Raw genomic sequence first — 23,239 nt, forward strand, 5'->3', positions numbered from 1 at the left:
TATCCCTCCCACTGTTCATGGACCCCCATTTAAGAGCACCATTCACTTGGCAGAAACATTGTCTGTGTGAACAGGAAGATTCAGTCTTCACTATCCTAGAGGTTTTCCAGTGGTATTTATTTTCTCCCTAAATCCATTTCAGTAAGGGAAAAGACCAGTAGAGTGTACCTATTGCTTTTCAAAACAACACATGGTCATTCAGTAATTGCTGGGATTCACATTTAAGTCACATATTTGTTACTGTAAAATTGTATGTAAATAAAATTGTACAGCCTAAAATAAATTAGGATGGGTCTAAAAGAAGTAAAGATTATGATTTACCTCTGCTATAGCAAGGTAAAAGGAGAGAAGACTTATTCAAGTTTTGGCAGTCCCTTAAGATTCTTTTCAAGTTGGTTGATTGGTCGGTGGATGAATGAATAAATAAGTAAAAAGCATAGGCAGAGCTCCAAATATGATTTTTAGGGACCCAGGGATTGCCTTTTTGCCAGCCATTGGTCACCTTTTCTCTCTGCCTAACACTATTTTTTCCCTGACAGCTTTCCGTAAGCTGACTATACAAGTACAAGACAGCTTGTCTTACTCTGTTCAAGCTTGGTATGTATCCAAGCCTACCTCTGAAGCCCTAATTGTTCCATTTTTAGACCAGAATCTTATAGCAGCCACAAAGCAGTCTGGCATGTTTTGCAGACCTTGTTTGCCAAACAGGACTTGTGCCATTGCGGCCAGCCCATCAGGTCATTCTCAAGATTGTTTCTTACACAGACCTTCCCATTTCCTACTTCAGACCATCTGACATTCCGCGCTTCCAAGAAAGCTGCCTGGAGAGAAGCCCACGCGGACAAATGTCTTTCCTCTGTGGTTTGTTCCAGAGGGGAGTCACAGTACAGTTCAGACCCATCAAATTTCAGTCCGTGGGGGGAATATCTTGCTGGATTATGCATGTTGTTTTTCAATGGGCCTTTACTGTTTGTTTTCTTTTCTTTATTACTCCCTCCCTGCTTTGGTTGTTTTCTTTTGCACATTCTTTTTTTTTTTTTTTTTTTTTTTTACCCTGGGAATCTCATTTTTATCTTAAAAGCTACAGAATTTGTTGGAAAACCAATTTTACACACACAATGAATCTTTATCTCCATATTATTATAAGAAAGAAGTACTAGGGGATACATGGGACAGAAAGCACAATATATGTATTTCTCATATTCAGCTATAAGCCAGGGTCTAATTCTGTCTTCAGATTGATTAAAATGAAATATTGGGTTTTGCAGCACTCATGCAGGAGTGGGTATATACCTGGAGCGCAAAGCCGTCCTTCAGACATCATCGCTTGCTTCCATCACTGCCTCCGTTTTGTAACTTGAGGGCTGCCAGAAAAACAAGGATGACTTGGGGTCAACCTGAGCTGCCTTTAGTAGGTTAAAAGCCAAGGTTATGGCAACTGGGATTTCTCAGTTCAACAACATCCTTATGAGTCTCTTCCGGTACCAAAGGGAATATGAATCAGGTCCCCCCCCCCCGCCCCCCCCCCGCCCCCGCATCCCCTCTTTTTCACAGTGTCAAATACAAAAATAAAAACTGTAAAAATCTGGAAAAAAGAAGAAATTTATATTTGTGGCAGGAGACAAGTACATACTTCAAAATTGACCTCCTGAAATAAGGTCAAGTGGAGTTCCTTTGCTTTAGTGAAGAAGTTGTTGATTCACAGAAGCCTGTGAGAGGAAAAGTGTAGCCACACAAGGACTGCAAGGATTATCCAAGTGTCAGCTGACATTAGTTTATCTTTTGAGATTTAAATTGATGGTTTGACAACATGTCCTGTTGGAGATCCAAAGCTCTCACCAAAAATGCAGTTAATTTCTGGGTATGTGTGTGTTTTTTGTTTGTTTGTTTTTGGGCTGTCCTAGTTCTAAGGGCTTGCTTCCAGTGACTTCACAGTCCCCACATTAACGACACTCTATCAGTTTTTTTCCTGGAAATCTCTAAATGCCATAGCAACCTAGGTATGGAAGAAAACCCTTGCTTCCATTCCCTCCACCCCTAAATCGCTCATATAAGACACGTTTTTTAAAAAAATATATTTTATTGATTCTTTACAGAGAGGAAGGGAGAGGGAGAAGGATAGAGAGCTAGAAACATCGATGAGAGAGAAACATTGATTAGCTGCCTCCTGCACACTCCCCACTGGGTATGTGCCCGCAACCAAGGTACATGCCCTTGACCGGAATTGAACCCGGAACCCCTGAGTCCGCAGGCCGACGCTCCATTCACTGAGCCAAACCGGTCAGGGCATAAGACATGTTTGAAGAACTTTGTTGAAGGTTTAGAAGCAAAGAAAGTTTAATTTACAGTGATACACGCAACTTTATAATGAATATTACATGAACATATTCAGGGAAGTTTTCTGATCTCTGAAGTTTTCTGATTTCAACACCAGAAATTTCTGATTACAGTACTTTTTTCTGAAATTACTTCTTTTTCTATTCTACATCCCTCTCATTTCTTCTCTCTTTCTCCCTACCCCCTAGTTTCTATGTTTGTTCATGAAGAGTAGTTTAGTACCTTTTTTGGGCTGTTGTTTTTATCTTCCAGTTGGGCTCATCTTCCACATGCTAGTTGGTATATGAAAGAGTTTCCTGTTTGACGATGGTGTACTCTTTAGCATGAATGCCATTGCATGCTATAAAAAGTCACTTGGCTACAGAGCTCCCCGAGGACTGAGGATGATGAAGGCAGAGAAAAATCAAGCCCCCTCCCCCCAATAACTTTAGAGGGAATCCTGTCATGTTTCCTTGAATAGTTCTACTTGTGACACTAGCGGTGACATTTATAGTTTTATATTGGTGTCAGTGAGCTGATTGAAATCACTGAAATATTTCTATTGGAATTCTTAGAGTAAAAAACATTTTTTTTCTTCAAAAATAGGAAGCAATTGAAGTTGCAGTGGAATAAAAAGGAACTATTTGAAGTTTCCAGAAGTATATACAAAACAGTGTTTTTGGATCCTGCTAATAAATAAAAATGATGTCTGTGGAAGTTAATATTAAGGATTTCTCGGGCTGGTTATGAAACTTTATAAATGAATAAGTAAACAAATATTGTGGATGACAAAAATCAAAGAAAAAAATCCAAATCCATTTGAAATATAATTTCAAACCATATTTCTTACAAAATGAAATTTCAGCCAATATAAAGTAGAGAAATGATCAATGTTTGAAAATTCACAAACCTTTAAAAAATAGTATCTCTTAGCTATTACTAGATTATCTCCACAGTTATAACATGACAAGGAAATAATGAATAAAAGTATAAAGATAAAAATAACATTTTATTATTAGAATTAAATGAAAGCAGATCCCAGGCAAAATTTTTGCTCTGGTGAAAATAAATTGTTAGACTCAGCTCTGCCTTTTTTGTGTTTTTCTTCTCATCAACCTATATCTAAAATTTATCTTAGTGGGGTTTCTGATTAGGTAAAAAATCAAATGTGGAAAATAAAAATTCAATGTTTTCTACAGCCTAAATAACACTATTTTCATGTGCAATTTAGATTCATTTTGCTGGCCAGAAGCCTACTGGATTTCATCTGTTTTTCTACAGTGGTAAAACTTCATTATCTTGGTTTGTGAATCTTGGTAGGAATTAATTTTGGATTAGCCAAGTTTTTATGATGTTATCAGATATTTCCTAATGATAACCCCTGGGACATTTCACCCAGCCTATCTCCACATGAATATTTCACATTGGTGAGAGTGTGAAATACAAGGCTTAATCTCTTGTTCAAACATCTTGAAAGGTCTAGACATTAAATATATGCACCTTCTTTGCATAGGGCTCCAATGGTGTTGAAAGCTAGTTTAATTTGGCATGCAAAACAGCTGATGGATCTGTACCTTTGACACATATTTTCTACTGTACAGGAGGGTTTCTTTGGAAGGTCTGTTGTAAAATAATACAAAGTGAGATCTCTAACAGAGCTTCAGTGCTTTTATTTTATTTTTTAAATATATTTTATTGATTTTTTACAGAGAGGAAGGGAGAGAGATAGAGAGTCAGAAACATTGATGAGAGAGAAACACCGATCAGCTGCCTCCAGCACATCTCCCACTGAGGATGTGCCCGCAACCCAGTTACATGCCCCCGACCAGAATCGAACCTAGGACCCTTCAGTCCTCAGGCCGACGCTCTATCCACTGAGCCAAACCGGTTTCGGCCAGTGCTTTTAATAGAACACAAAGAAAATGGGATTACCTGAGAGTTTACTATTAAACTGAAAACTATAACAAAGTTGGTTTGGTAGAAAGCTACCATTTCCTGTGTCTACATCTGGTTTTTCAAAACCTTTGAATATGTTTTCTCTCTCCAGGTATGTAGATGTATGTGTACATATCGTGTGTGTGTGTGTGTGTGTGTGTGTGTGTAGCTGTTAATTGTTGCTGACAGATGTTTGTTTAGTTGACACATCCATTGTACAAAGTTTTATTTATGGTCAGGGAAGATATAGAAACAATAGCAGCTATAACACAAGTTATCAAATATTGTATCTGCCATGCCCGGTCCAATATAAATACTTCTAGAGAGAGATGATGGAATGTCTGTCAGTCACAAGAAATTCCCACCTTAGTGTGAATGGTATGTATGCTCATGCTCATTTCCAATGTCTGTAATAGAAGTATTTGAATTCTTCTGCAGCATTATAAAAGACAGAACTCATGTCCAAAGCTTTTAGTTCTTATTCTGTTCATTAAATATGGCATTCATTCTTCTGGGCTAACATTCTTTCTTTGTATTGGAAGTGTCAGGTAGCTTTTCCTTGACTGAAAGATGCCTTGCCTTAACCCTGTAGAATACATCCTTCATCAAAATACTCATGAATGTATCTGTTCATATGTTGTCTTCAGGGTGCGTTGTTGAGGGGAAGTTTTCGTCCTAGCGAATATGAGCATGAGTGCTCCTCTCCCAGTTGGGAACCTGTAATTCAAATAAGCTATTTGACCCATAAGAAAAGCTGCACAGGAAATCACTGTATTTTTCACCTGTGTTAGAAGAAGATGGATGTGCACTGGCTGCAGCTTCTAGACTAGTGGTTATTAACTTATTTTGGGTCATGGATTCCTTTGGAGAACGAACACACACACACACACACACACACACACACACACACACACACACACCCTACCTCAAATTTTACAGAGTATTTCAGAGGATTCTTGCTTTCCTTGAGACTCATCAATGATCCTATTAAGACTGAAGTATCCAGGTTAGAGAACCCACACACTGAACATTCTGCATACTAAGATAAAAATCCTTTTTAAAAAAATTATTATGAAATTGAGTGACCATTATAAGTTACCACTATACCTTGTTTCTGTTGGGTTTTTACCACTCCCTCTTCATATCCTGCTTTTGCATCTTTCCCGTTTTTTCTCTGATTTTTATCCTCCTCTCACTCAAAGCTTTGTCCCAATCAGGATGTTTGACTCTGACTTCTATCCAGGTTTTTTTTTTTTTTTATTTCATTTCTTTACATTTGAAATCTCTTTTCCATTCCTACTCAACTATGCTTTTCTCCATCTGTTTCCCACATGCCTTGTTCCTTTAGGGGACTTGACAAATTAGATCATGGTGCTTAGAGGAAACAAGCTTTAGAATAGTTACATAATTTTGGTAGCAGTCACTGTGTAGTGTGCCAAAATGTAATGATCCCAGTTTTATTTTGTCACTATCAAAATGCAAAGAAAGAGAAGGGGGAAGATGTGTTGGTGACATTTTACAGGCACACATGTTTTGATGTAAAATAAAGAATATTGATTTTTATCCAAAAGGTTTAATATTTAATAAGTCACTCTGCTACATGAATCATGATTCAGGAAAATCAGTTTTCAAGGGTGTTTAATGGGATCTTTTAGTTTTAGAGGTGCAAGTCTGAGTACCCATAGTCGGTCTTTAAGTTATTTAATGCTATGCCACTTTTTAAGTAGACTCTGTTGAAACCAATGAAAATGAAAGCCAATGAAGTGTCCATTTCAAGGTATACCTTAGAATTAAGCAAGTTAAATCAATGGAAATCAATAGAATGTTAGGAGAACCAAGAAAACTACCTGGCAGGAGAGCAGTGAAGTAGTGAATTAACGTTTCATGCCAGAATCAGTATATTTCCACTGCAGTCCTAGGGCTTCAGGGCTCACTCGGGTGAATAATCTACATGTGATTTCTTTACTTTAACAACTTAAGGCCAATGTTATTATAAAATTGCTGTGTGATACTGTCTACTATAGGGCTGGAGTAGGAACAGAACTTGCTTTCTTAAACTAGGCTCCATCAGGCCTGACACCCTGTTATGGGTAAAACTTCCCTAACTGTAAAGAGTCCAGCTCTTGCTCATTTTTGAGAAATGCTTGGTAGAGTTTCTCTGTTGAGATTTTAGTCAATAGGTAATTCTGACTCAATTTATTGAATTTTGAACATTATTTTGATAGCATTTATATATCCACTATCTAAACAGTTCAGATATTAGGTTAATGAAACACTACATGGACTAAACAGGTTTCGATTTAATTTAATTTTAGTTCATGTCTACTAAAAAAAAGAAATGACAAGAAAATAACGTGGAGAATATAGGCTACATATAAAGGGTAATTTGATAATTGTTAAAATCACACCAACAGAATGCTTAATATGAACTTTTTTCTGGAAATCTTGAAACTATAACCATGGTTTTTCACTTGTCTGGGGTGGTTTAACATGGCCTTGCAAAATTCTGGAGAAGTTAGTAAGCTTTTAAAAAAAATATATTTTATTGATTTTTTCACAGAGAGGAAGGGAGAGAGATAGTTAGAAACATTGAGGCGAGAGAAACATCAATCACCTGCCTCCTGCACACCTCCTTTTGGGGATGTGCCTGCAACCAAGGTACATGCCCTTGACCAAAATCGAACCTGGGACCCTTCAGTCTGCAGGCTGATGCTCTATCCACTGAGCCAAACAGGTTAGGGCTTTTTTTTTTTTTTTAATAATCTGTTTTAAAGAGTGGAAAATTGATCAAAACATTAAAATGTTCTGAGTTATAGATGTTGATTTGTAGGTTGCCTATGTACATTTTATATTGCTTATGTGAATTCTTTGCAAGAAATTTTGTCTTTCCAAAAGATACTTTATATTAGACATGGAGAGAAGAGAAGGGGACTATGTCCTATGCAAAAGCACAGTGTCATTCCTACCTTTTATTGTCTTTGTAAATTATTTCTTTGTATGTCTCTGTAATTAAAAATCTTACATGTGCAGACTTGGTGCACAGTACAACACCAAAGACAATAAGACCAAAGGAGGAGCTATGACATAAGAAACAAAAAAAACTTCCTTGATTATATTGAGGAAAGTAAAAATATTTAGATTTTTGCAAACTTCCTAATTAATTAAGCTAAAAAGTAATCTTTACTCTCTACTTCAGAATTGGATGTAGAAGGCGACCCTCTATTAAATACCCACCAATAATATGTTATGTTAGTAGATGAACTAGTGACCCAGAAATGGGCAAATTGAGGCCTGGTTGTTTTATGCTGTAAGGGTTAGTATATAGGCTATACTCTCTTATAAAAATTTTTCACTGTGTATAACTACTACACTTACTGCAGTTATTTTTGGCCTAAAAAGTGGCATGTTTGTCTTTCTACCTAATTCTATTAGATGTGCTTTGCAAGCTATAAATGTTGATCCATCCCTTGCTGTAGGTTCTCAATTCTAAAATGGAGGTAACAATTATACTTTCCTCATAAAGTTGTTGTGAGAATTAAATGGGATAACAACAGAGCAACTTGCTTAGTACAATGTCTAGTACCGTAAGTGCTCAGGATCTTACTATTTATCACTATTGTGATTAAGAGTTAAATAAAGCACAAATAACCTACTGTATTTGTTTGGACAATATTACTACCAAGTTAAAAAAAGACATCTTCATCCCCCTACCCCCTTGTTGGCTTGAAATACCATAATAATGACTGGATAATGAATTAAATGTGTCCTCAGTAAAACTACTTCTGGGTTTTGGTGTAGAAGACAGTTGTCCAATCCATTTCTCTATTGCTTAGTAAATATCTTTTACCTGGTATATATTGAGTTGCATTGAACTGAGTTTCTCTTACACTTCAGAGCAATTTCTAATTTCACCTTATTTTTTTAAAGAAACATCATTATAACATATAAATAAATTAGGAGACATAGGAGTGTGTTTTTAAGATACTTTCAAAAGTTGGTCACAGTAAAAAAAAATCTCATAAAATAGTAACTATGTTATCATAAGATATACTGAAATGCATTATATAGGCAAATGGAGTCCTTGGGGGCAGAGGGATGCAAGGGGAAGAGTTTGGCAGCTTCTCAGACCTGTACAAGGACTCTTCAAGAGCCATGCTGAGGATGACCTTAGTCAGCCTCCCTGAGCTCTAATTGGTTCTCCTTCCATTTCAGCCCTTGTCAGAGAAGGAAAGCCTGCCCAATAGGAAGTGGCTGTGCATCCCAAACTCTTCTATTAAAGAACTCAACTTGGTTTTTGGATTCCTGCTATTGATGGAAATACTTTGTAAACACTTTATATGGTATATTATTTAAATTTGGACAAATATTAAGTTAGGCATTAATTTCCTATGCATATAGCTTTTATCCTATACTAGAGGCCCAGGGCACGAAATTCATGCACTCGTAGAGTCCCTAGTGGCAGCCAGCAACCTCTAGGGACTCTACCAGTGTACGGATTTTGTGCACAGGGCCTCTAGTATAACTATAAAAATAAGCTAAATTTACAGATTACTATAAAAACCATTAAAGCTTAATTTAACATTAATGTTCTATATGAAACTAAAGGGCTGATGGTGGTTTTAATCATGGGAAAATATATTTTATATTTGATATTTTACTTATTAGGCTGATTCTTTGGGTTTTAGCCTGATGGGATTATCATTTTAATAATTTTTATTATCATGGTTATTTTTATTTTTTACACATGGAATTTATTTTAAACCACTGATCTATCATTTTGATGAGCCAATCAATTTGACAGTGTTACTCAAAGTACAATATTGAAAAAAATTTAGATACACTTTTAATGAAAACATTTTCAGTATTTTTACATTTCTTGAAATGAATTGTTACAAGTTCTTATTTTAAATATGGGAGTCTCCCTATTAATTTTAGATGGGAATACTACAATGAACTGTTACATTAAAGCTCTGGAATTTGGCTTTTCTTTATTATTGTGTGCCATGTGATGGTTCCATTTTCTCACCATTTTCCTCCATTCCACTTTTCAGGAAACTTTTGTTCCTACAATCTCCTATCAAGTCATTGGGTAAGAACCTATCATTACATATTAAATTGACCTTTGCTTTTTTCTCAGATGCTAGCGATTAAAGGAACACATTAATCTACCACACTATCATTTTCATGATGATGAACCAAAATCTCGGTTTGTTAATTAACTTAAGAATCTATGTCTTACCTGTGAAAATGGCTCCCACTTGATAATTATCACTCCAAAAGTGAAATTTTGCCTTTATAGTATATAGAATTCCATATAAATATGATGACAGCTATAGCATGATAATTTCACGTTTGGATTTTTCAATTTTGTAAAACTTCAGAGTAGCACATGAATATGTTGTTTGAAAGAATGAATTGAGGAACAGGGAATAAAGAGAATTGAATTTGAAGAAAGTTTCACTGTAAATGGATGCATCTGCTACCCTGACTATATTTAGAGTTGATTTTTCAAAAGAAAAGTGTGGATGTATTTGTTACAAAAGGTAGTGATTTTCAAAGCATTTTAAAATTGAGGTAACTGCAAATTATTTCAGCATAAGAAACTTCAATGGCTGAATCCTGCTAAATTTGTCAATTGATACTTTTTTTTTCTATTTTATTGCTAATTTTAGTTGTTTCCTAAGCTTCTCATAAATACCCTAATTCTGGTAGTAAAGTTTTTACTCTGAGGCATTGATGTGTGTGTGTGTGTGTGTGTGTGTGTGTGTGTGTGCGTTTAAACAGTGATTTCATTGGAAGGGGCATTCAGAAGTATCAGAAAACGCATAGGCCAGTGGTAGCTCTGCTACTTACTAACTCTTACATCTTTGAAAAGTCAGAGTCTCTCACCCTCAATTTCCTTACTGATAAAGTGGGACTAATATTACTAGTGGTGAGGAAATAGTGTACAGTGATTGCATTCGGAAAGGCTAAATCTTATGTGTATACATAGATGTTATTACATTAAATAGAGATCTCAATGCTAATCAAATGGATTTAAAATCTTTAAATGGGTTTGCAATCATCAAGATTCTCCAATTCTTCCATTCCCATTCTATATCTCCACTCATTATTCCGTCCTTCAACTGTGTCATTTAAAATGTTATTATACGTCAGATCTCGGAAACTGCAGGCTGAGTCCTGTCTACCATCTGTTTTTGTAAATAAAGTTTTATTGAAATACAGCCATGCGCACTGGTTGACTTAGTGTTTATGGCTGCTTTTTTCACTACAGTGGCAGTTGAATAGTTGTGACAGAAACTATGTCATGGAAAACCTAAAATGTTTACTCTCTGGCTTTTCACAGAAACATTATGGTACCCCCTCCCCTGTTACATGTTACTAAAGTCCAGGGCCAATTATAATCCAGTCCTAAATCCTTGATCGATGATGTAATTTTGTTTAAGATCCATACTCTTCTGTAAGGAACCAAGTGGTCCCGGGTGTCCCCTCTTGGTAGGCAGCATCCTCACACATCTTCTTCTAATCCATGAGTTCAGAGATGTGGGTATCTTGAGATCTTTTATTTTCTTCTTGCTCCTTTATTGGCTTCATTATTTAAAAGAATATTCTTAGTGACTTGAATGATGTTGATGAAAATTTTGGTTGTAAATCTGGGCACATTTTAAATCCAGTTTATTATCGGGTTATAACAATGAATGCAGGATACTCTCTCACAAGTTTTAAACCTAAAATGGCAAATCGAGTAATGTGAATTACTAACCCAGCAAATAGATAATGTGGAAAGATAAGATACAGAGAATAAGTTAATTTTAAATGTACTTATCTATTTTTCCCATTTCCAGATTTTGATATGTTTAAGGTTTTAGACTTCATATGCTATATTCATGCGAATTTGGAAGTAACTAGTGAGAGAGATGGGGGATTTGGCAGTCTCTGCAAATTTACTTTCCACTAATTTAGAAAAGTCAGAGGTGTCTCATTTAAAATATAGAATTTTAGAGCTGAAACAGACCTCAGAGATCAGCATTTCCCAACCTCTTTTGACCCATGAACCATTTTCATATTAATTTATAATCTTGTCAACCCTCTTAGGAATTTTTAAGACCAGTTCATCATTTTTGTGTGGTATATTATGAAGAAGTAATTATAAGTGAAAACTATTTTACCTTAGATTAGTACATTATTGTTTATATTATAAATTTTATTTAAAACAGTCATTAATGATTGTATATGTAAACAAATTGCTTTTTTTCATTTAATGAGTGGGTAAATACTTTTTAAATTCACAAAGAAAGTACTAAAGGAAAAAATAAATTAGCAAAAAAATGGAGTTTGGAATTGAAATGTAGGTTAACATAAAGAGGCAAAATTGCTTTCATGATCTGATACCTAAAATTCTTAGATTTTATGCTATAAAAATTAGTTTAATTTATTTTATAATTTTCATTTTTGTGTTTTAATGATGCGATCAGGGAGATTGGTGTTTCCCTTTTCCAAAGAAATATTGACTGAAAAGTCCCAATGAAAAACCAAATGGATATAATTGAGTGTGAATTTTATTTTAATATTTTTCTATTGGTAGACATATATTGATATGCTATATAAGAATTTTGATCAGATAAATACATTCTATGAACCGTTTGAGGCAATTTTGCACAATTATTAGTTTTACTCTCTTCCTGAAGCTTCATTTCAATTTCCTCCCCACTTTCTTTGGCTTTCGGTATTAACCAAGAATCTGTGATAATTATGCATTAATCTCCTCATGACCATAAACGAAGTAATTTAAGACTGTGATGGTCAAGGACCTGTGGTAGTTGTCTGGAGTGTGGGCCCAGAGCATCCTCATCACCATTGATTGACTTGATGCTCATTCCACATATGCTTGGAGGCTCTCAAACCATCCAATTGAAAAGGAAAGGGTTTTTCAATTATTATTTCATTTAGTTATTTTACAAAGGAATGGAAATAGATACTATTGACGAGAGCCCCATGGTTTATTCATTTTTAATACCAGGAAACTGGAACTAAGATAAGTGAAATGGTATTCCCAAGTTCATGCAGCAGCCCAATGACTGAGCCAGATCTAGAACACAGGGCTCCTGACCCTCTATGTATACCACTCATATGTTTTGACTGAACCATCTAGCATCCTGCCACCTGAATGCACATGTTTAAATGATGGTGTTGTGCCCTGCACAAGCAAGTGCGGTAGACCTGGTTGTGGTTTTTGATTGGTGGCTCACCAACTAATTCACCCCAAAATATGTATTGTGTTCTAAAGCTGTTATTCGGCAGAAGTAAGCCTATCCAGTTATTTCTTAGACATCTCTTTGGATGATATTGATTCTTAATGTGCCTCTTTTATGATATACCAATATTCTAATGGTAATTATTTGTGTGTAAGTTCAATTACAGTAACTATTCTATGGATATTGCTTTGTAACAAAGGGTATTGAACTAATAAACTATTTATTGGAAGCAAGCCATTGACTAAACAAATTTACAAAGTGACAAAATTTTGAGGGTATGGTAGTGCGGTAGATTTTCAGCAAAAACAAAAATTTCCCAAAACAATGTGGAATAATTAATTTTCATTATTGATATAAATTCAGACTAACGATTAAGTGAAGTTTATTCTAGCATACAATCTATTGGTCATTCCAGTGGAATTCCATTCAAATATTTGTAAAGTTGCTTTTGTCATGATTGTTTTTCCTACAGATTATAATGAATGGATCCTTGGGTGTCTTCAATTGATTGATTGTTGACTGTTCATTTATTCAGTATATATTTACTGATTTGTAGTCCTCCTCCATTGTTAAATCTATCAGATTATGTTAATCACCCAACTCAAGGCTATGCTGTCATCATGTTGGAGATTATTTTAAACCAATCTATTACTATCAATAAGAGTGGAAGGTTTTATGTTTGTATGGCCATACATTTAGTGGCTATCCCATAGTGAAGAAGAAAAGCTAACATATGAAAGGATGCAAAAGATTAGAAAGCATTTATAAATTTAGTCAAACTCTGCATCTTCATGAAATGGGAATATAACCTGGGTTTCTATATTTAGGTATTTTTGCAAGAAAAATTTTAGGATTATACGGAAAACAAGATCTTAGCTAACCAATCAGCAATGACTCTATTGTCCAGTCCTTCTTTCTTCTACTCATTACTGCTTGCTGCACTCATTTTTGGTGGAGTCACATTGTACTGGGCACATTCTGAAAGAGCTACTTCTCAAATAGATTTGGAGAAATAGTGTGACTGCTTTTAAACTTTTATCCAATAAAAACTGTATTTATCAGCACCAACACTCAAAGCATCCAAGGTTGCAGTTAATAAAATAGTCCCTGTGCTCATTCTTTAATTCTCTATGATCAATTATTTGGGAAAATACATTTTCTGGACTTGGCATAGTAACATTTTGGAAGAAAGTCATTTGTTTTAAGACTTTTGCCCCAAATCCTAATTTAACACTATGCTCTTGGGTTATGTCATGAGCCAAGCATCTCTGTACTCCATGTGGGGTTAGCTGGACCAGGAATTGGAACCTGTGACGTTTCAGTGTACCGGACGACATTCCAACCAAGCCACACCGGCCAGGGCTAAAGCATATTCTTAAATATATTGTGTAAAACCCTAACAGTTTATCCCCTTTTCCATGACTAAAAGCCATGAAGAACTAAGTGGGAAATTTAGGTTATAAAATAGTCTTAATTACGTAAAGTTTATAGGGGAGTCCCCACCATGAATCACAATGTCATGCTGAACGTACTACCCAAAATTAGATACCTTCAAATAATATAACCTATTCTTTGACCCCCAAATGGAGTGGAGAAAAAAGGGAGTATACAATATAAAATCAGGCTTCTCTTCCTGCCTCTTTACTATTTCAGTGGGAGTCACCAAGGGCAGATTATTCACGTGGCTATGTTGCAGAATCGTAGATTTTTAATACCTCCACTACTGAGTATAAACATAACATTTAAATAAAAATAATGCAGAGTTATTTATCCTCACCAAATCTTCTCTGTCCTGTAGAGAATGTGAGCTGTCTCTTTAATAATGCAAAGGAGTAGTAAATTTCAAGCTGCGGATGGGCAATAACAAGGAGAGTGATCTCCACACTGCCCTAATGTCAGTGGAGTGCCTTAGGAGAACACCTTATTAGTTCTAACAGGCTGGTTAGCGCAGGGTCACCTCTGCATCCCTCTTCCCCAGCAGGGTCACTCATCTCTGGCCTATATTTGGGAGGAGAGAAGTGAGGGGGAGGGGAAGGAATATATTTAGAGCTTCTCTCATCTCCCCAGCATTGAGAGCTGTTTATTTTTATTTGTTGTCCAATTGTGTTATTCTCCTTCTCTTTCTCTCTCCCCATCTCTTCCCATTCTCTCCCTTCCTAGCTGCCCATTCTTCTCTAGTAGTATGTCTGCATATATTCTCTGTTGAATTAAAACAGAGCCCCTATCAATGTACTTTCACCCTCTTTTTTGTTTTATTTATAGAAATCATCTGAAATAAGTGTAGTTTATAAATCTGTATTTAAGTGATTATTTACTGCGCTGGAAATATTAACTGGGAAAGGGACCCACCATAGCTAAGCTTCCAATTAACATGACTAGCTGAAAAAAGGGAGGGAATATAAGATATACATTTAAGCACCTTTAACTGTCTTTAAAAAATGAGATCTGTATATCAATATATTTAGTAAATTAATCACATTTTAGAATTGCGCTTAATACATTTTCACAAAAGAAAAAGATTAGCTTCTTTTTAAAAAGGTTTTTTAGTGTGCTGTCTTTGATTTTTTTCATCATAGCTACCAACATCAACCCTTTCTCCTCCCCAGCCCCCAGCCCCTAGCCCCCAACCCCATCCCCCATCCAAAAATGAATGCAAAGAAATACTATTAGGCTGTCTGGTTATGTATTTTTTATGAGGCCATACAAGACGCTGCCTGACCCCTTGCAGCTCATGTTATAAGCACACTGAAGATGCTTTTCATTTAGGTTTTGCTTTTCAGCCTGGGTGACCTCTATTAAATAAAAAAAAGGGGGCGGGGGTTGGGGGGAGGCCTAATATGTGACCCCAGGGACTAGTCGCTTCAAGGATTACATTTAATTCATATGATAATATTGAAATATAATGTTCCTGTGTCTAATGTTTTGGTTATTTTCTCTTTCTCTTTATTTCAGAGATTCATTGATGAGTCTTGTCATAGATGCTTTTCATCAATTTTGGGTAGAGAGCTGTAACTTGTACATTAGGGTCAGATTCTTAAAATTACCTTTTCTTTCTCCTTTTTGAATTCAGTCCATGAATACAAAACATACCTCTTTTTTTATGTGAGAGAGACACAGAGAAATTAATTTTTCTGATGTATGTCTGCCAAGAGTTCTGTTTCAAATAAAGAAACAATTTTTACTTAGCATTTCCTTAACCATGCTCAACAACTGATCCCCAAGTTTTTTTTATTAGTGTGAATACTAACATCACTAACATCTTCCTTCCTTCCTTCCTTCCTTCCTTCCTTCCTTCCTTCCTTCCTTCCTTCCTTCCTTCCTTCCTTCCTTCCTCTGCAGTCAGTTGTACATATTTAAGCATATTCTCTCATATGTGATATGTGTCTAGCTAAAGACCAACACTTGGGTCCTCATGCATGTGTGCTGTAATACATATTTTTATATTGCTTTTATTATTATCCTGCATTTTATAATGCCCCTATTAGTTACTGAATACTCACTTGCATAAATTTTAGGGACTTGAAATTTCACCATATCTTTTTTTTTTTTCCTTTTACCGTGAAACATTGTTCATACTATTTAAGTTCAGGATTAATGTTCAAAACCAATTTGCAAAAGCATCCCTCTGGCCAGTTTTTAGACTAATATTTTTATTAAAGTTTCTCACAACATTGGATGCCTTTTTGTCTTTACTAGTTGAAACGAACAGGTTGAAAATGGAATTAAACTACATACCACCCTTTGTATTTTGGAGATGTTTTTATTCCTTTCACTTAACAGACTAGCACTTAATTTCTTTGAATGAGCTGCTGTTCCTCAGAGCTGCAGTGGTTCACTTGTCTTGGAAGGCAGCTTCCTTGGAGGGATAGTAACATTTCACCAGAGCTAATAAAGTCAGTTATTATAATATTATACAGTAGGCCACTAGAAAACCAGGGCATTTTGCATGAATTATTCTATGTTTTTAATTCATACCAATTTTTCACTTTATAACGAATATTTAAAGACAGCTATTATTGGTTACATTAGCTTACATATATATTATTTAATTGAGTTTTTCTTTTCCTTTTTTTTGTTGCAAGAAATAGAAAGCAAGAAGATTTGTGGACATGTGCACACATTTTCATTACCACAAAAGTACTGATGAAAACTGATCATAGCTGGGAAATTCACTGCAGTAGCTGAAACCCCATCTCAAGCCTGTCCCTTATTTCCCAGGTATTGCCACAAATGTGATTCAGCAAATAAAGCCCCTAGCTGCATGGCCCCCTCTGCATTCAGAGAGCAGCAAAATGGATCAGCAGTGGGGTTTTCACAATGTCTCATAATTTTCCTACAATTGTTTGCATCACAGTCTTAACATTTTTGACATCTGGGTTACTGGGGAAAATGTGCCTATGTCCCTGTGTATACATATAGTACATATATTTTTGTCTTGGTTAGTCATTGTATGTGCGAGGGATGTTTTAAAAACAGAGACTCCAGGTTCTCCTTTGTAAAGCATTAAGCTGTGACCCTCCCTTCCTCTCTTCCCTCCCCCTGTAGCCCTGGACTTCATGATGCCTTCTTGACTGCTAGCTGAACATGGAGATGTCTTTTTATTTTTTTTTTTATAAACCCAGTCACAACACAGAAAGAGGAGGAGGAGGAGGAGGAAGAGAGGGGGGGAGAGAGCGAGGGGGGTGAGAGAGAGAGAGAGAGAGAGAGAGAGAGAGAGAGAGAGAGAGAGAGAGAAAGAGGGACAGAGTGAAGTAAAAACCCTGAAGGATGGTTCTCAAAAATTCTAAAGGAACCACAGGGAATTCCTTTTAAGAGCAACAGAAAGCAAGCTAGCTGAGGTAAGGCAGATGTGGACAGCCTTTCTTTTCTTCTCTTTTCCTTCCTTCCCTATCTCTGTATCTTAATGTGTATGTCTCTCTTCGTTCTCCTTCTCTCCTCATATTCTCTCTCTCTTGTCCTTTACATTCAGATGTACTGTCTCCCCCCCCCCCCTCCTATTCCTCCCTCCCTCCCTTTCTCCCTCTCTTTCTCTCCTCTCTCCCTCTCCTCTTCCTCTGCTCTAAAGCTGTTTCTTTATGGTTCTGGGAGGGTAGGTGGGTTGGGGAGCTACCTAACTTCTTTCCTGCTTAAGCAATCTGAGAATGGAACTCATGTGAATATGCAAATAGGACTGCCTGGGCCGCATTGCTGACACGTGTATGTGTTGTATCCTTCTCCCCACCTCCCTGTCTTAGCGTCTGATCTTCAACAGATTGCTGTTGTTTCTTGTGATCACCAGCACAGCGTGCTGGAAAGAGAGATTGGGGCGGGGGGGGGGGGGGGGGGGGAGGTGGGGATTGGAGGGAGTGTTGTGGGGCTGGAAGGCAGGAAATCAGACATGATTGCTGTGACTTTTTTATATTAATGTGAGGCTTTTTTTCCTAGCTCATTTGCATGTCAAAGTGGTGGAGGTGTGAGGGCAGAGATTAGTATGGAGATGACATAATGATGCAATGAATTAAATGTGATCACTTCTCAAGCCGGGGTGAAGGGGGGGTGGAAAGCAGCGAGGTGAGGAGGGGGAGCCAGCGAGACAGACAGAGTGAAAGAGCAAGAGGGGAGCGCTGCTTCTGATCTTCACCACACAGTTGATTGATGTCACCAGCGAGCAGAATGCATCTTTTTATTGTGATGATGGTGACGGTGGTGGTGGTGATGCTGATTGCCATGATTACACTTATCGTTAGTGTGAAATTTGAATTTTAAGTGGTCAGTGCTGGAGCTCCAGTGCACGTGATTGTTTGGTTCATCAGTGCAAACCCTTTACTGTCAAAATTTAACACTATTCCACGTTTGCTTTTATTTAAAAAGGAAGATGCAACATACCGGAAAGAAATGACTAATTTGAGATGTTACACAGTGGGCTTTTTTTTCCCCATGTAGCTTCAATTTTATTTTGCATATGAAAAAAAGAGGGGGGGCGAGATTAAAAACATTTTTATTATTACAAAAAAAAATCTTTCACTGGATCAGTGGTGTGGCAAGGGTTTCAACCCTCGACAATAAAGAAAATGCAATTTCATCTCTGACATTCAGTGTTATCTCCCTTTAATAACAAAACCAAACCAGACTGATTACTGAACAAAGCAAATTCTCAGGCGGCTAGTTGCAGGTCTGAATGCTGGAGTAAAAACTGAACGTTTCCCTCCCTCCTTTTGGTTGTTTTGTATGCAACACCTGCAAATGTGCATGGAGTAATTGTAAAAGATTTGCAGGGGAGGCAAGGGGAGTTTTTCTGTTTTGTTTTGTTAAAACTCCCCGATAATGAAAAGAAGAAAAAGGATATAAACACAAAGTACAAACGTTTAGACTTTGTCGATTCATTTGTTTTAGAAGTCAAATTCATTCTGTCTGCCAGTAACTTTTCCTCTGATTAGTCTCTTTCAGGACAGACTTCCTACAGTATAGACAAATCAGTATAGAAATTTAGGACTAATTGTTATGTGTGCAATAACCCTGATGATATAAGTGAGCACTTAAGAATCCACAGAACATTACTAACATTAATTTATTGAAAAAGAAAATCCAAAGCAACTCCATTAGTTTTTCCCTGTTATTGTTAAGGACTTTAAATGGATTTTCTAATTGGATAATTTTATTCACAAGAATAATACACAAATGGAAAGCAAGCCCTACCTCTGGGGGTGGAGAGGATTGGTCTGCAGGAGAGGGAAGTGCAGTCAACTTCTGGAAAACCTGCTTAGTGCACTAAAGAGAAAGGCAAAAGGTTAGACAATAGCACCCATGTGTGAGAACTAGCTGACCAACTGCAGGGGCGGAGATGGGGGAGATGGGGGTGGGGGGAGGAGACAGAGGGTTACTCTCAGCATGTTGAAGCAATATAGAGGATAAATTCACTGGCCTCCTTTCTGTGATATTTAAAACAGTGTCCACCATCGTTGCCCCTCTTTGATCATAGGCACTTCACAGTCGTTCTGTCCTAACTTTTCCTAAGATGGAGCATCACATCTTCACTCTCTTTCGCTTGCTCTCATCCACATCTTTGGCATTTTCTGCCCACCAAGTTCTTAGAGTGGCACTTGGCCTTACATTGTTTCTCTTCCCTGTCCCAGGTGAAGGTAGCCCTGCTCAACATCAGCTGGAGCTCACTGAATGTTGTGCGTGGCTACTATTAATGGAAAGTGTCTTGTGTGCTGATTTTACACCCTTTGCCTGCCAGATGCACAGAATGAATTGAGACAGTCAAAGAAAAGTTCTTGAGGGCTGGTCTTTGAGTGGCTTTCCTTTCACACATCAACACCTGTCTCCTTATTCTCCATCTGTCCCCAGGTAGCACTGCAGCCTCCTCCACCTCCTGCTTTCTCCTTGCCTTAGTCTTCTAGGCCAATAAAGAAGAAAGGCAGGGATGAGGATTGTTCCTATTGATCTGCCCAAGGGGATCATTAGGCATCCGTATCAATCTACAAATCAGTGGCCTGTGTTACTAGCTTGGGCAGTCATTGCCAATTTGTTCCTATTAGATGGCGGAGCCTGGAGGTGTTTGATGAGCAGATTGGGTCTTTATCTCAGCACTAGAGAGTATGCATGCTTGGTACCTGATAGCAGAGGTTTACAGGATTTGTTTTTTTGGTAGGGAAACAGGGGTCCTTATGGGTATTGTTTTCCGGCCTGAAATTGGCCTGCGTGGTAACCAGACCTCCAAGGAAGACCCCACCCACACTCGCTGAATTGTCTCGTTATAATTAGCCCCCCCATATTGCCTCCTCCAGCCCTGACATCTCAGAAAGCTTCCACAGAAATATCTCGGAGTGTTCTTTTGTAATCCTTCTCAGGACAGCATCTGAACAATTGAAATGTAAACACTTTTCCTGTTCTTCCTCCAGCTCCTTTGCTAGGAGGAGGAGCAGCAGCGTATTTCCTGTTGAGCAGGTGACAGTTTTAGCTGATATTTTTCTCTGTAGTTCAATTAGATAAAGTAAAAGTTAAAGCTCCAGGTAATTTTGTTTGGGGAATCCTATTTGCCTTTTCTCTTTGAATTGAAATCATGAAAGATATGTGTTCTCATTTCCACCTTTTTATTTTTTTCCCCCAAGAAATCTTTAAAAATCACTCTTGTCTGTAGTCTTGGGTTTGAAAGAGCAGCAACTGTGACGAAAGCCAAGTTCTCTCGTCTGTATGTAAGAACTGAAAAATAAAAATTGTGTTTCCATGGGGGGAGGGGAAGAGAAAAGGATAATGAATGAATAAGCACAATTTATGCTGCTACCACTGCTAGCATGATATTTCCTCTTCATTATTTTGTGAAGACCTCAATTTTAAACCTGGTTTTACTCATTCCTGACGTGAGCATTATTCAGTATAAATATCTGTCCATTGCCAGACCGTGGTGATGCTCTCAGTGACATTTCTGCTTTATAGCTTTCGGTGGGGGAGGAAGTGAGGTGAGGGGAGGTGGGCTGATGCAGATGGGGAAGGAGGGGACCAGGCAGCATCCACTTCCTAGGAGCTCTGCTTCTATCCTGCCCTTGAGTTTGTTACTTGTGAATAATAAACTGTTATTCTGAGCTGGGGCCGGGGGAGGTGAGTAAAGTAGCCGAACCCGAGTTGTGTACTTAGCAGTTCTGTCTTCTTTAGAATTTTGTTCATCATTACAAAGGACAAAATGGTTTTTTTAAAAATACAATCTTTTATATTTGAGTAAGATAGACGCCAATTTACATTGGACACCAATTTCCAAGTGGTTTTGGTCTCTTTAGAGTTACCTATCCCAGTTCAGGCAACTATTAAGAAAAACCTGCATTTTGCTTTAGAAAACTTTTAATTTGGTGATTGTTACTATTTATTAGTTTGTACCTACATTTTCTCACCTGTGTATTTTTTTTCTCTGTCCTGTTCCACTCTAAGAAGCACTCATTTCATTTCATTTGACAAGAGCCTGCTTTGTTTGGTTACTGAGTAGATCACAGAACTTCACAGAAATACATCTGTGGGGGGTATATGATTGCTAGGAGTTAAACCATCTTAATTTATCATAAACCAGACATCCAGCCAGCTTTCATCTTTACAGTGCATGTATAGAAATCGATTTGGAGTGGACTCGGAGAAATTTTTTAAGAGTTTGGTTTGCAAATATTTATAAACCTTTTTCTCCAGAGCAGAGCCTGTTTTAGAATGGTCCTCATACTGTTAAGAACAGAGCTTATTTTGAGGAAGATGCTGCCAAACTCTGCTGTTTGTTTTATCACGAGGGTTGGGAGTTCAAATTTGTTTTGCCACTGACATACTGTCCAAGCTAGAGATATCTGTGACAAAGCTGGTTATTTTATTCATCCTCAGGATCTTCCCCCTCTATTTATTGAACCCCATGAGAACTTAAAACGAGTGAAACAAACAACCCAGGTGCTCACTTTGATTTTCTGCCTGGAGGACAGAAAGTGGGCCTTTTTGCATTTTCTTTAGCAGAGAAAGGAAGCCAATCATTTTCTCATCACATAAGGGCTTATTACTTAAGGATGTTGACAATATGTTGCAACTTTATAGAAACTTTTAATCAGCGAGAGCCTGGCTCTTCAGCCAGGACATTTATAGTTTCCAATTCACCTAGCCCATGTGCTAAGGACATTACTTTGATTTCTCTCATAGTGATAGAAAACATTTTCATTCCTTAACACACTGTTTGTTTATCTCTCCATATATCTCCCTGGTTTTCCTTGTTTTATTTAGTGTGGCTTCACATATGCCATTTCTCCATGAAACAATTGATACATTCTCAGCACGCTGTTGTGAGTAGAAAAACTCCTAGATTAATGGTCAGTGTCTCACACACGCACATTTGTGTTGTGATACTACAGAGGAGCTGCGAATTACTGACAAGATCTAGAATAATTCCTAATGCTGTCGGAGGCTTCAGTTTCTCCTCGGCATGATGGATGAGGCATGAGAAGTGCTTTCTGAGATCATTATGTGCATCATTCTGTTAAGTGTTATTCAAGTCCGTCTGTCTTAGGCAGCAGAAACAATATCTTCACCCTTATTTTGCTCATGTTTTTAAAAACAGTAACTGCAGGTCCCTTTCTTCCTGGGGTGAGCTTTTTTCTAGAGACCATCTGACTATTAATTTGTGCCATAATAATATTAGTAATTGTGTTTTCCTTTTGACTTAAAATGTGATGATATTAATCTATAAATAAATTCTGGCTTATTTCTAAATTATTAATTTACAATAAATATTTTAGAAATTGCATTTTATTTTTTAAAAAAATAGATGTGGAAAGTACCAGAATTTGAGGCATAATGTCAAAGAGGTTTAATATAGGGTCTCTTCTTTTCTGGGCTCCAATTATTTCCAGTATCATTGCTATTTGTGATTGTGTGAGAAACAGGATGAATTTGAATTTTGATGAACCTTTCATAGGATTGATTCCTCCCTCACAGGCAGATATGTTCAGAGCAGACAATGTAAAGATATGTAAATGACAATGAAACTTTCCTCTGGCACTTGGTCAGGGAAAGTTTGTTTTTATAAACAGTGAATTTGGAGGGCAAATTTCTCTCAGTAAACTGGGGGCACTTGCTGTGTTTGGTGGTGGTAAGGGGATGGGGGTCTTGGAATGAACGCAGGATACCCTATTTAATAGGGCCGTCCAGGTAAATTACACATGGCTCTTATCAATCTCAAGCAATTTCACCCAAACAGAAGAATTTACTTTAAAGGTTTATAGACTTCCTTTGAG

At 37.2% G+C, this 23,239-nt stretch overlaps 1 long non-coding RNA gene across 2 annotated transcripts in view; it reads left to right on the forward strand.

Annotated features, from left to right (window-relative positions):
* LOC308530961 overlaps positions 1-23,239 on the forward strand; it is a 628,987-nt gene that overhangs the window by 237,665 nt on the left and 368,083 nt on the right. For both annotated transcript variants that reach the window (XR_013996879.1, XR_013996880.1), the window contains exon 3: positions 9,303-9,340. This is a non-coding gene — a long non-coding RNA (uncharacterized lncRNA). The remainder of the gene's footprint in view (positions 1-9,302; positions 9,341-23,239) is intronic.

Source organism: Myotis nattereri (genome assembly GCF_964212035.1).
Source record: "Myotis nattereri genome assembly, chromosome: 15".
Taxonomy (NCBI): domain Eukaryota; kingdom Metazoa; phylum Chordata; class Mammalia; order Chiroptera; family Vespertilionidae; genus Myotis; species Myotis nattereri.